The sequence below is a fragment of the Hemibagrus wyckioides genome, linkage group LG06 (genome assembly GCF_019097595.1).
Source record: "Hemibagrus wyckioides isolate EC202008001 linkage group LG06, SWU_Hwy_1.0, whole genome shotgun sequence".
In the NCBI taxonomy this organism is placed as follows: Eukaryota; Metazoa; Chordata; class Actinopteri; order Siluriformes; family Bagridae; genus Hemibagrus; species Hemibagrus wyckioides.
Genome location: NC_080715.1, coordinates 22137516 through 22152208, shown reverse-complemented (window position 1 = coordinate 22152208; position 14693 = coordinate 22137516). Strand labels below are relative to the sequence as shown.

At 38.7% G+C, this 14693-nt stretch overlaps 1 protein-coding gene across 1 annotated transcript in view; it reads left to right on the top strand.

The window, feature by feature from the left end:
* The first annotated feature begins 7123 nt into the window (after positions 1 to 7123).
* The window catches only part of nck2a (NCK adaptor protein 2a), a 36337-nt gene continuing 28767 nt past the window's right edge, over positions 7124 to 14693 (top strand). The window contains exon 1 of the mRNA XM_058392874.1: positions 7124 to 7324. The gene's annotated coding sequence lies outside the window, so the exon portion shown is untranslated. The remainder of the gene's footprint in view (positions 7325 to 14693) is intronic.

Here is a 14693-nt window from a genome sequence, read left to right as displayed (position 1 = left end):
CTTACAAAATATAAAACTTCAAAGGTCCTTTCTTTGTCCCTCTGGGATTCTTTAAAGATTCTCTGTGTTTTCCTGTCAGAGAGAAGGTTTATTTGGAAGGTAAGAACACTCAGTTATTTATTTAACTTTTAAAGAACTCTTAAGAAAAACCTTTTTAAATAGCAATGAGCCCTGTTAATGTAAAATAATAATAATAATAATAATAATAATAATAATAATAATAATAATAATAATAATAATAATAATAAAAATGCTATAGTTTAAATAAATATTTACTTTATAGTCATGTTTTTTTCTGGATAATAAACTGTAAAAAGTATTCGTTGTATAATATTTGGATTATATATTAATTAAATGAAACTTACTGAAAATTAAATTTCAACACAATAAAATTCTCAACATTTGTCAAAAGCTATGTGGATAAACCTGTCACTATGAAACAGCAGAGGGCGCTAAAACTGCAAGAATTTTGCTTGTAGGACACAGCTGCAAGGTATATAATCACTAGCTGTATGACTCCTAGATTATATATATAGCGCAACTAATGTTGTATTTGAATAAAAGCACATATTTTTAGGTTTAAATTTCTTCCAGGTATTCACTGTTAAACAGCACTCCTACATCTCTTTTGCTTTACTAGACTACCAAATAATTCTGGTCTATTTTAATGCCTCAGGGTTTGGGTTTGAATAATAGAGCTCGGCTCTGCACGGCCAAGGCTGAGGGACTCTAGTCTAACATAATGTTCTCTTCATCCATTATACTCTCTTTCCCAGCCATTTCATGAGCTGAATCGCCCTTAACAGTGTGCTTTGTACCATATCCCAAGACTAATAAGCACAGAGGAATAGATATACACAGATGTATTTTCCTTTCTTGTTCTTCTCTTCACTCAGACACTGCTAGTGGTATTGTATGTGACGTTAAATATTGAAGTATGATGTGCATTTTTTAAGACAACGATGCATCCTTTTCTAAATTGCATTTTAATGGATCTGAAGGCAAATAGTATCTGAACCAAATTAGCCAGTTTGTACTCTGCAAACAAACAAAGCTCTGTGTTTTAGGGAGCAGTTCATTTCAAGCCATTACCCACAACCCCATTTAATGAGCCTTAATTAAGAGGGATTTGCTTGTTTCAAATTCACAAAGGATCTCATTAATCAATTAACTCTGTCTCTGTGCCATGGACTTCAGTATACTACAAGCACATTTATCACACAGAGAAAACAAACACTAATTGACCTTAATTATATCTTCTTCCCACTAGCAGGATGGCATTCAACCATTTCCTTTACTACAAATTTACTGTATCTGGGATATGATGTAGAGGAGGAAGCAAGTGTATCTGTGATGTATAATGAAAGCAGAGAATTAATTGGACCAGAAGTGAATGTCATTTCGTAATAGACAACAGATTTAGTGTTTTATGGCAAACTACAGGAACGGAGCCCTATTAATCTATATTTAAGTTTTCTGATTATTACCATTAATCATTAACATATACATAATTTAAATTATTATTGTGGGCCACCTTGGCTCCTAGGGTCTCTCTGTTCATGGAGGTGCAGTAGGTAGTGTTGGTGCCTCATATCTCTGTCACTGGTAAGGTATTTTATTATATTGTAAATATTATATGTCAAGTGATTCTTCTTCAGACCTTCTGCAAAGCAGAAGGTCTGACTGGATAGTAATGCTGTCTCTACATTCTCAAACAAAATAACTCTCTACAATATCTTTACTTGTGGAATCCAGATTAAGGGTCAGCTCCCCAGAGCTCTCAGTCAACTTCCAGACTTGAGCGCTGCTCAGAACAACTTGGCTCACAGCTGTGGAAGTCGTAGATTGGAGCACTTCATGAGTCCTGGGAGATTTGTGGTCACAGGTTGTATCTCTGAGACTTTCCACTGAATCTGAGACCATGTCTCTGATCTGCTCAGCTGCAGCTATCATCAGATCAACATTGCATATGAAATCAAATAGGGTTTCTGGTGAGCTTGATAAGTGTAACGTAACGTAATGACAGAGCATATTAATATTAATCAACGTTAATTTAAGCCAGTGGTCACTTTTAAATAATGATGCAACTCACATAAAAATGAAAGCCACTGTTAAAGCCATTTTAATTTTCTTAATCAGTGGCAACTCATCCACAGAGGCAGAGCCCCAGCATATATATTAGCCATTAAAGTTAATCTTCATAACTTCAGTTTAAATTCCACTGAGACCTTTTTGAGTGACCAACAATTTATTTTAATGCTGCTATTTGACAGATAGGCCACTGTTCCACTGAGTTGCTTGCCTCTCTAGACATTATGAGAGACTTGTTTTATATAAATAGTATTGAAGTTAATACAAAAGAAAAGTGTGAGTGCAGCTAGTGTATCTATGAGTTACAAAGATTTAGAGATGGAATGGGGATAATGAAGAGGATAATATTTGGACATCAGAATTGCATGTGCACTATTGTGTCCTTCTTTCCCATTCAATGGCTGAGAAAATGAATATAAATGTGTCTGCCTTTCCCCTCATCTGAAATCTTTTTGGCTAGTTTCAGGTCTTTTGTATGGTTTTTGAGATGTAAGTGGGTTGCAAATTTTGCTGTAATCTGCAAAATAATGATAGTATCTCTTCTGTACTATTCTTTTCTGCTGAACAGAGTTGAACAAAGATAGATATAATTCTGTTGACGCTTAACTCCCTATTATGAGGGTTATTCTAAAAATTGCCAAGATACTAGCCTATAACATAAGTAAAATTTGATAGCTCCTTGACTTAATGTTGGTTGAGGCTACGCCAAACCCAGTAAGGATTCTCTGAGGGTTCTTTGGATATAGAATAAGGACCATAAGGAGGAGACACTTCTCATAGAGAAGACTGACATGTAACAGTAGGAGCTGAGTGTCTTTTGCTTACATCAGGGAGCAGCTGCTTAGCACAAAACAGCTGCTCTGAGGACTGGATTGCGGTGATATGGTCCAAATTATAACACAAGTCATGTACCAGACACCGCAAGGAACAAGTTCAGCATCTACAGAACGGATTCACAAAGTAGGTTCATATGATCTTGGGAAGAAAACCCAGATTAGGCCACCAATGCATGCAAAGCAAGCTTATCACCAAAGTATGTAAACACTACCAGTTAAGCTCAAGTGACACCTACTGTTTTCAAAGACATGTACTATAAGTCAATTTCACACAGACTCATAGGGAGGATCTTTCAGAAAAAAAAGTGGAGATAGCTTCTGAATCATGGTGAATGGAGATGCATTGTCTTCAGTAATAAACCAGTGGGAACTGGAGGCAGCCTATGGGACACTATAGATTGGATACCAAGCATATGGGGCCCTAGAGATACAATTTATTGTGCTATGCTGCACAATTTATTGTGAGATGCCTGCTACATACACCTTTAGTGTAGAAGGGGACATAATCTTAACAGTCAGGTAATTCACTACATCATCATTTACAGAACAATTTCCACATAAGCCCAGTAGAAAAGGGTGGAAGTGGTAAGATAAGGTTCTTTGTAAATACAGCCCGTGATCTCAACAGACAGCTGAATGAGAAATAAAACATCAAAGGCATCACTGTTTTTGTCCTGTTGGTCTTTAGACAGCCAGCTGGCATAATAATCTGTCCACATGAAACAAGGAAGCTGTGATATCAACAAACAGAAACTTCTCACAAAACACGGCGTACCCCTCCGTACGGAGGGAATTAGAATGATAAATGGATATACATTATTAAGATTTATAAAAATATCCCCATATGTTATAGGTATGAACTGAGTTTATAATGTAATGCACCACTATTACAAATGGTAATGTTACTTTGATATTAAAACTCCCTCATTATCATGCGAGTCCACTAGCAGAAAACTGGATCTTGACATTATTGAGCTGACTTTTAGCAGTCTTTAAATGTGATTACTTGTCACTGGGCTGACATATTCTGCAGGGTGGTCAGAGCAGTACAGTGTATGTCCTTCATTTGATATTGAGTGACTGTGACCATAGCTTCCATGCTGATATAAGTCAATACCCCATAAATTGCCACTCTGTGCCTATCAGCTCCTGTGAAGACTAAATCTATTTTCCTCACTGTGAGGAATGAGAAAAGAAATACCCTGCCCCCTTTAACTGAGTGTGAACTGTTAAATAAGGAACCTCAGATAATTAAATGGGAGATTAATTAATCTATCAGTTATTTCTAACAGTATTATAAAAATATATGCAATATGTAATAGAAAATTGGGCCATAAAGCCATACAAGTAAATTAATAAACATTTATTTTAAATATTTGTATGCACTAGATAGGGCAGAGCATAAATAAGGCAGAGCATAAAATCAGTGAAAGCATGCAGGTGTTAAATGTACTCTCAGCTGAGATCATAGCACAAGAACACAGAGAAACACACCCCAAACAAATAACATTAGCTACTGGCTAGTTAGCATTATCTAAACCCGCTTAACAACTTAGCAATGCTAGCTATAAATATACTATATAAATTGTTCCTTGCCAGATACTATAACAGAGTATAACTATCTAAAGAGAACTATCTAAAATGTTACTTGTTCATGGGCCTTTTCAATAACATACCTGCAGTTACATTTTTGTAATGAGGTATTTGTCATGACATCTCTCCAATGACATATCTGTGGTGAAACATCTGGTCATTGACCTTGGTATCCAGTCTTTATGGCACTTTGGATTTGAATGCAAGAATGTTGTTTTTTTAGATTACAGCTCAGCATTCAACACCATAGCACCCTCTAGCCTGGACACCAAGCTCTGTCCCTGAAACCACCACCGTGTAGCTGGATCTTCAGCCTCCTGACAGGTGCACCTCAAGGATGCATGCTAAGCCCTCTCGTATACTTACCGTACACATATGACAGTGTGGCCACAAGAAGCCCCAAAATCATTATTAATTCTGCAGACTTCACATTTATAGGCCTGATCTCCGACAGTGATAAGGAGGCTACAGAAAACAGGCAGTCCCCACAAATCACTCGCTATAAACAAAGCTGCAGTAGAAAGGGTCAACAGCATCAGAGCACACTGGAGCTGTTGTGAAGGAAGTACATTCATGTCTCTGCAACTTAAGGTAACTTAGAAGGACCTCAGAATCCTCCTATTGTTCTACACCTGCACTATCAAGAACATCCTAACAGGTAGTATCCCCTGGATTTGGAAATTACATTGCTCTTGACCACAAAAAACAGAAGTATGTAGTACAAAATTCCCACCTTATTTTCGAAGGTGAGCTTCCCTCCGTCCAAGACATTTACTTAACACAGTGCCTCGGATCCCAGCCACTCAAATCACTGCTCACTCTGCAGCCTTCTGGCAGATGATATCGCAGCATTATTACATGCATGAATAGATTCAGAGACAGTTTTTCCCACAGGCCATGAGGCTGTTCAATCATAGCACAAACGTATCTCATAGCCAGAGATTAAACATCACACTTCGTACTGCAATGCACAGACTGTACTCGACACTTACATAAAGTTTACATTTGCTTGTGACTTTAATTAAGGTTTACATTACAATAACCTGTGTAACTAAACCAAAGTATACACATTACAGTATAGAGTGTAATTATATATAATTTCGTTATATCGGTATTAAAGAACAGTCATTAGACACAGCTCCCCATTACACATAATACATTATCTTGTCCTACATCTGCTCTTTTTAAATGACTGCTTTGATGTTGAAACTCTGTAACAAGAATTTCACTCCTCTTTTATACTTTCTACCTAGGTCAACCGTGTAAGACGGGATGAAACAATAAACTCTAAAGTCTAGCATTTATGTGATGACTCATCTTTGATAATGTATTATGACTTGCAATCATTTACAGTATCTGTGGTCATGTAGCTGCGATAGATGCATCCGCAATGATGTATTCGTGAAGATCGATCTGAGATAACATATTTGCAATGACGTTGCCTGCAGTGACACACCACACTCACACTTAATCACTTTCAGCAACCACTTCATCCTGATCAGGTTCGTGGTCAGTCTAAAGCGTATTCTGGGAACACTGGGAGAATGGTGGGATTACTCACTCACATGATTCTTACAACAGGAAACACACACAGACACGGGGAGAACATGAGAATAAACTCTATACAAACAGTACCCTGAGCTCAGGATCAAACCAGGGACCCTGGACCCACACAGCAGCAACACTACATGCTATGTGACAGTGATGATGCATCTGTGATGGCATGTGTCATGCATCTCAATTCAATTCAATTCAATTTTATTTGTATAGCGCCTTTTACAATGGACATTGTCTCAAAGCAGCTATACAAAGGAAGATAAACAGAGAAAGGAGAGGGGAAAAATAAATAAATAAATAAATAAATAAAAATAAATAAATAACTAAATAACTAGAAATAAAAATAAATTATTAAATTAAATTATTAAACTATTTTATTCTTATTTTATTTTATTTTATCCCTAATGAGCAAGCCTGTGGCGACGGTGGCAAGGAAAATCTCCCTGAGATGATATGAGGAAGAAACCTTGAGAGGAACCAGGCTCAGAAGGGAACCTCATCCTCATTTGGGTGACACAGTAAATAATGTAACTGTAACTGATTAATGTCCTTTCTATAACAGTAATCAATGGCCCATGAGGAACTATTAGTTTCTGAGGTTATTATAGACACTAATTCTTTGCTGTCATAAGCTGACAGATGTAATGGCAGATCTGTGACGGTGTGAAAGTCCCCAAGTGGCTCTGTCCACGTCTGTCTCCTGGGTCACAGGCTGTCCACACTCATCCATCCATAGCATCAGTGAGCACCACCAAGTGACGAGACTCCGACCAGGGGTAGAGGCAGTGGTCGTACTGGAAACTGGCAAACACTGGGAGCTCAGCATCTGAAGCTTGCTTGTGTGTCTCAGATGTTTGGGATATATTTTTTTTGACACAGAAAAATAAGTTTCTAAACCCAGAAGGCACTGTAATGGTTAATGTGAAGCTCTTTGGCCAGTAGCAGTAATAGCAGTAGCAGTGTTGGAGGGATTTGGATAAATGGTTGTCCCAACCGGCCCACGCTGGGCGCGCGCCGCCCTCTTTGTAGCACGGCCCTGGTGACGTCACCGGCGGAGAGTGTCGCGCGGAGGGAGCGAGCTGCTGCCTGCCTGCTGCTTGGGCCCGCACACAAACACACATACACTGAAAACCTGTGAGAAACTGACACAAATACGGATTGACGCAACATCTCCCGTTCACTAACAGGGCTGATCTGAGTGTTTTCCCCCTCGCCTCTGATCGCGACCTGTCAGGAGTTGCTCCACGGTAAGAGCAGGCGGAATTTGAACTGTAGTTTTTAAGGTTTGCTAAAGTTGGCTGTGCTGCTTTTAGAGGAGAGCCGTGGCAAATATGGTGCGTGGTGCCATTCGCTTCAGTGTGTTTGGTCAAGTGAACGGACGGCACGCGCACTGATCTTCCGAAATAGCCGCCGAGTTGTTTACAGCTCATCACTTTCAAGTCTGCTTTGGGCTTCTTCTTTTTTTTTCGTGGGTTTGTGCCGAATTAGCTCTTCACAATAGGACACCTTTCACACAGCGCGTGGAAATGCGGCGTTTATCAATGATCATCTTGTGTAAAGTGACTCGGATTGTGTAGTGGGCTTTCTTGTGTGTCGGTGCATAATGTCCACTTGTGTGTCGCTCTTACTGTTAACACACAATAGATAAGAAATCAAATGATTGTTGGCTGAGCGACCAGTAGCCTTTTGTCACACACGCTGATTTGCTCTGCGCTAGTTTCCCTGTGTGTGTGTGTGTGTGTGTGTGCGCGCGAGAGAGAGAGAGATCAGAGCGGATAAAATGAAAACGCTTTCCTTGACTGACTGGAATAATGAACTGAACTATCCGAGATCACTCTTTCTACCAAATTTATCTTTTTTTTGTGACAGCAGGTTACTGCATATGTCAGTCTATTTCACTGAATATTAACCAGCTCTTCTTCCTAAAACTACCAGAAACTTACAGCTTACAAAATCTTCAAATCTAACATGTTGAGTGACTCAGAGTGAAGTGATTTATTTCCCTCTCTGTATTCATTAAGACTCTTGGTACTGAAACTTTCGTCTCATCTAAACGCTTCCGTGGATGATATGGACCTGATTTCCAAATCTGTTTATGTTTATGCTATATAAATTCATCTAACATGAGATCTGTTTTGTTTTTAGGCGTTTGTTCACCCTAAAACAGCTGATGATGTGTTCACATTGCTAGTAAACACATGATCTTTTTCCTCATGTTTGACAGGTGTACATTTTTATGATGGTGTAAACTGCAGAAAAAAGTCACACCGAATCTGGTATTTGGTAATGAAATCTCATACAAATCTGATATGTTGTCATGTGGTTCTGATCTGAATTCATGCGCCTTTCTAAAAATAAATAAATAAACTCCATCGTTGTGATCTTTTTGCCGAGAAGTAATCTCAGATGAAGCCTCATAATTTGGACCTCAAAATTCCCATGGGACTGGCCATGCATGAGACATTTTCAAGTAACTGGTTTTGTGTTCCAGTAAAACAATATTCATGTGACTTGCACAGACTGTTGCAGTATTATCGCATGTAACTCAGAAAACGGTGGAGAAATCATAAATTCATTAGCTAGCCCAAAGGGCAAGTAAAATGCTCTAGTGTGCTTGCCCATTTATATCCTTGTCTGGAAATCTGGCTGATTAGACTGCCAAGTGGTAGACAAAGTAATTTAATAACGTATAATGAGATTGTAAGCAAGGTAAGTGCTTGCAGTGTTTTGGCTAGTTGTGATGTTCTGTCTTCATGTTATAACACATTATTATTATTATTATTGTTGTTGTTGTTGTTGTTGTTGTTGTTGTTCAAGTCAGACTAGTGACTTTATCTGGTTCTGAAATAATCCTTTGTCACCTATGAATGATAACTAATCCACCCAGTAAAAACCGTCAACCAGGTCACACCTTGACTGATGTGTAATCCACGCTATAGTTACACCATTGCCATGTTGCTCCTCTATGAAGTGCATTAAGTCGAACCCTTTTTGCCGGTACACTCCCGGTTCAATCTGCCGGCGAAATGGAAATGGACTTTCCAATCAGTAGAAACAAATGAATTATTTTATTGCCACAAGTTGGATATTAAACGAGCCAGGGCACTGTTGGCTTTCAGTGTGAGAAGTTTTTACCTCTGTTGGGATAACCTTACATTGGATTTTAGCTGTTGAAGATAACCGCTTTTAATTTTTATATGCTTATGTATAAGCACTTGGGGCATCACAGAGAGCAGAAATAGGTTTCATCATTTATTTGAAGGATATAAACATTTGTGTTACCATTTTTGTTTTTTTTGGAACTTTTCTATGAATATATATATATATATATATATATATATATATATATATATATATATATATATATATATATATATATATATATATATATATATATATATATATATATATATATCCCCTAGTAGGCTCCGTCAAAACAGAAATACTTACGAAAAACCAAAAAACCACAGATTCTTAAAGCTCCGAGTTTATACCTACATATGAGTATAACCACCACTGTATATAGGCACCGCAAAAGAGGATATTTCTGTTGCGAAAGTAAACAAAAAAGTCGACGCTGATCTCTTTAAGGTTGTATGATTTATGCTTGCCGAAAAATCTGTTTGAAAACTGATGATTATATATTATATTGTGTAGGTTAAGGCATTCAGTGACTTTGTATATGCTTAAAAGCCAGTTAATAAACGACTCTAGGAGCTATTGTGCACTGCCCTGCTTTAACTGCCTTCCTTTTCCTCCCTTCACTAAGCACTCTCTCAGACCCCCTTGCATTATAGTAATTAAATTCTAAACCTGTTAGGATATCACCTGCCGACTTATGTGCTGTTAGTGAATCGAATAGTGCAGCACTTTGAAGGCAGTAATCCTGTACTCCCAGGTTTATAAGGAAACCTAATTGGAGAGTTGGTGGAGCTATTCTGCTTATCTGTTCCTATGCTCTTGCAAGACTCCTCTGTTTTTGTGCTAAGGGAGTTGCCTGGACTGCGCTCGGTTAAAGATTAACATATTGTCCTGTTTTATGAAGGGGAAGCGATTGCTCGTTGATGCGTCATTCAGAGGTATAGTGTGGGTTTATATGCATCACAGGTTTTTTTTTTATTTTACATTATGTTAGCTGTTCTTGCGCAATCAATTTTTGTACAAACTTAGAAGCATGAGTTACAGAAGCAGGACAAAAATACACTGACTAATGCTTGTGAGGTTTTACAATACTCCCCTTAAAAGGGAAGAAATATCTATCACACTGCTAGAGGCCATTACACAATGCCACTATCCAAACACCACTGAACAGGAATAATTTGTCTTTCTGAACTTGTAGGAAATTGTGTTGTGACATTCAGAGAGTTGGTCTGTGCCACTAGGTATATAGGTAGAAAATGTCTCAAAGTAAAAGGTTTGTAATTTCCCACGATTCCTGTACATGGAACAGTGCACAACATAACTCTTTCATCTTAAAGGTTTTATTTTTTTCAATCACAGAAATAACCAGTGAGCAAATATCAGGCACCGCTTGAGGCACCACTATCATCTGCTCACTGTTCATTTGCTCTGAAGTTAAACTGCAGTATGATGTGTGGCTTATAAATCTGAACAGACATGCATTTATGATATAAAGTGCTCATTCTTGCTCAGGATTTGCTTACATGCTGACCTCATAACATGAAGTATTAGTTGTTGGCTTTGGCTGTTCTCAGCTAGAGTGACAGATCAGATCTGTTTCAGCTCATGACTTCACCTCTGTCTATGGCATCAGTATCAACTTTGGGTGTGGTTGAATCCAGTCGGCTGTTATATGGGGACTTTTTGGCTTATCTGTGGCTCCTTTTTTTTTTTTTTTTAATAAAAAAAATTATCATTGTTGTGCTTTTCTTGTTCACTATTGGCTTTTCTTATGAAAATGATTGCAACTGTTGGACTTTATGCATAAGATTTAAGTTACTTCTAGGATGAACAACTTCCCCTTTCCAAGAGTTGCTCTGAAAATTTTACGACATATTTTTTAACTTTTGTTTTCAATCATTTTTTTTTAAATGTTTGTCAGATTTAAGAGTAATTCTACTCTTCATTTTTTTCGGTATTAGCTGAACAGGGTTTTATTAAATTGTAATTCTTTAAAAAAACACCAGCTACTGACAATAGAGTCTGTTTGTCGTCACATGTTAGTTGAATTTAACGCACATGACTAATATCTTTCCACTAGATGTTCTGCTAAATTGTTCCTAACCATGAGTTTCTCCTTAAAACCTCTTCACAGAACTAACCAGAGCAAGTTTGATGAAGAAATCATTGAGGAAGTAAAGTTTAAACTTTAAAGGTGAAGTTTCGGTTTTGCCTGCTGCTACAGATGAGGAGTGTTTTGTGAATGAATATCGACAGTGATTGGCTGATGCAAGTCGCTGCCTGCAACTTCTCAATGAAATCCCAGAACACAATGGCAAAAGAAATAAAATGAAAATGAAAGTAGTGCTGCTTTCATAAATGTGTACAGCAGGTGAGGTGACTGGACTTGCAACTTCCCAGTCGTCAAATTAGTCCTCATTATACCCAAAGTCAACCATTCTAACCGTTCTTATCACCGAATGCAGGCTTTTAGGATTGTCTGTGATGCAGACTTAAGTACTATTTAATAATAATATAATAAGATTTTCACACATACACTATATTGCCAAAAGTATTTGCTCACCCATCCAAATAATCAGAATCAGGTGTTCCAATCACTTCCATGGCCACAGGTGTATAAAATCAAGCACCTAGGCATGCAGACTGTTTTTACAAACATTTGTGAAAGAATGGGTCGCTCTCAGGAGCTCAGTGAATTCCAGCGTGGAACTGTGACAGGATGCCGCCTGTGCAACAAATCCAGTCATGAAATTTCCTCGCTCCTAAATATTCCACAGTCAACTGTCAGCTGTATTATAAGAACGTGGAAGTGTTTGGGAACGACAGCAACTCAGCCACGAAGTGGTAGGCCACGTAAACTGACGGAGCGGGGTCAGCGGATGCTGAGGCGCATAGTGCGAAGAGGTCGCCAACTTTCTGCAGAGTCAATCGCCACAGACCTCCAAACTTCATGTGGCCTTCAGATTAGCTCAAGAACAGTGCGCAGAGAGCTTCATGGAATGGGTTTCCATGGCCGAGCAGCTGCATCCAAGCCATACATCACCAAGTGCAATGCAAAGCGTCAGATGCAGTGGTGTAAAGCACGCCGCCACTGGACTCTAGAGCAGTGGAGACGCGTTCTCTGGAGTGACGAATCGCGCTTCTCCATCTGGCAATCTGATGGACGAGTCTGGGTTTGGCGGTTGCCAGGAGAACGGTACTTGTCTGACTGCATTGTGCCAAGTGTAAAGTTTGGTGGAGGGGGGATTATGGTGTGGGGTTGTTTTTCAGGAGCTGGGCTTGGCCCCTTAGTTCCAGTGAAAGGAACTCTGAATGCTTCAGCATACCAAGACATTTTGGACAATTCCATGCTCCCAACTTTGTGGGAACAGTTTGGAGCTGGCCCCTTCCTCTTCCAACATGACTGTGCACCAGTGCACAAAGCAAGGTCCATAAAGACATGGATGACAGAGTCTGGTGTGGATGAACTTGACTGGCCTGCACAGAGTCCTGACCTCAACCCGATAGAACACCTTTGGGATGAATTAGAGCGGAGACTGAGAGCCAGACCTTCTCGTCCAACATCAGGGTGTGACCTCACAAATGCGCTTCTGGAAGAATGGTCAAAAATTCCCATAAACACACTCCTAAACCTTGTGGACAGCCTTCCCAGGAGAGTTGAAGCTGTTATAGCTGCAAAGGGTGGACCGACGTCATATTGAACCCTATGGATTAGGAATGAGATGTCACTTAAGTTCATATGCGAGTCAAGGCAGGTGAGCGAATACTTTTGGCAATATAGTGTATGTCTGTTAAGCAATATTGTGGAAGGATGCCTGCAGTACTTAGGATCGATTTCACATACAGTGGAACCTGGGCATATGAATGCCCTCCCTTACAAATTTTTTGCCTTAGGAATTGAAATTTTGCAAGAAATTTGCATCAGCATAGGAAGCATTTTCAGCATACGAACAAACTGAACCGAATGCCGGCTAAGTTGTGCGTACGTCTGGGAGCCGTTCAGAACTTGTTTGCATCAGTGGGAAGCCGAGCGAAGCCAACCAAAGCGAATGTACGAATTTTACATTTTTTTTCAGTCAGTGAAAGCTGTTTTGAAAGAGTCTACTAACGTTGTCTTCGGCATGCGTTCAAAAGCAACGTGATGTTTCACACGTTTTTTTGTTGGCAGATTGGTGGTGTGGGTGATCTGTTCTATTTTTAGCCCAGGCTTGGTGGTACTACTTCTTGTGAGGAGCCTTGACATGGAATGCTTGGCTTGGGTCAGTTCTTTTCTAAGCAGCCATATAGTTTACATACACTTTGTATTGGTAATATTGGTAATATTTTGGGTGGCTAGAACGGATTATCCGCATTTACATTATTTCCTATGGGAAAATTCATTTCACAATACAAATTTTTGCCTTAAGAATGAATTAAATTCGTATGCCGAGGTTCCACAGTATATTACAGAGATGAGTGTCTTCATGTTAATCACTGTGTTCTACTTATACATTATATTAGTATAATCTCTGTACTGATGATAGCTAGCAAAGTTAAAACACTTAAATGCTATAATAACAAGAAATTTAGCCGACAGCACTGACTGATGACTGATGATTATTTCCTCATCGATGTTAGTGCAGATGGATCAGACTGCTGACTTTTCCCTCAGGTGACGAGACTGAGACTGATGTGGATGATGCTGCTTATCAAAGTGAGAACGCATATATCATTGCAAAATATAATTTCATGTTTAGAATTTAGCACTAATACTGTTTCTTCCCTATGTGAATTAGGTTATGAGGTTAGGGTTAAAATTAGACGTAGACGTGACAGCTCTCATTGACATTGGAATGAAATTTTCGGCATTTTTCTTTTCCGTAAGCAGAACGTTAACTGCTAAAGCACTACTTGTGATTAAGATAAATGTAAATAAGGCACAGCTCAACATGTAGTTTTCAGAACTTTCTAGGAAATGTTCAAATTGACATGACGTGTGAAGGGTTCTCCCAGGCTGAGATACCTGGGGTTATTTCTACAGATCCTCTTACAGTAGGGAAAATATTGCATAATCTTTCCAGCCACAGGAATGTGCAGTGTGTAAAAATGATTGACAGACAGAATGAAACAGGAGATCACCAGCTTCCTGTGGAAAAAGAATGCAGTGTGAATAGGGCTTTAGTAATTTAGGAGTCGTTAGGAGTTTAAAATTTAGGAGTAGTTAAAAAATATTTATTTTATTTTATTTTATTTTATTTTATTTTATTTTATTTTATTTTATTTTTATCCTCTTAAATAGACCAGTTAGGACTCAATGGGCTTCTTCACTGGCTATAACGTATACCTGATTTAAAATTGTCAGTTTCCAGTAGTGTCTTTGTCAGTCACCTTTGTCATTACTGTTTTTACCTCCACAGCACAATCAGATTAAGTGTCTGATATTCATTAATTTAAAAATGAATCTTTTTAAAGACATTTGGAGACCGTTAGCAGCAG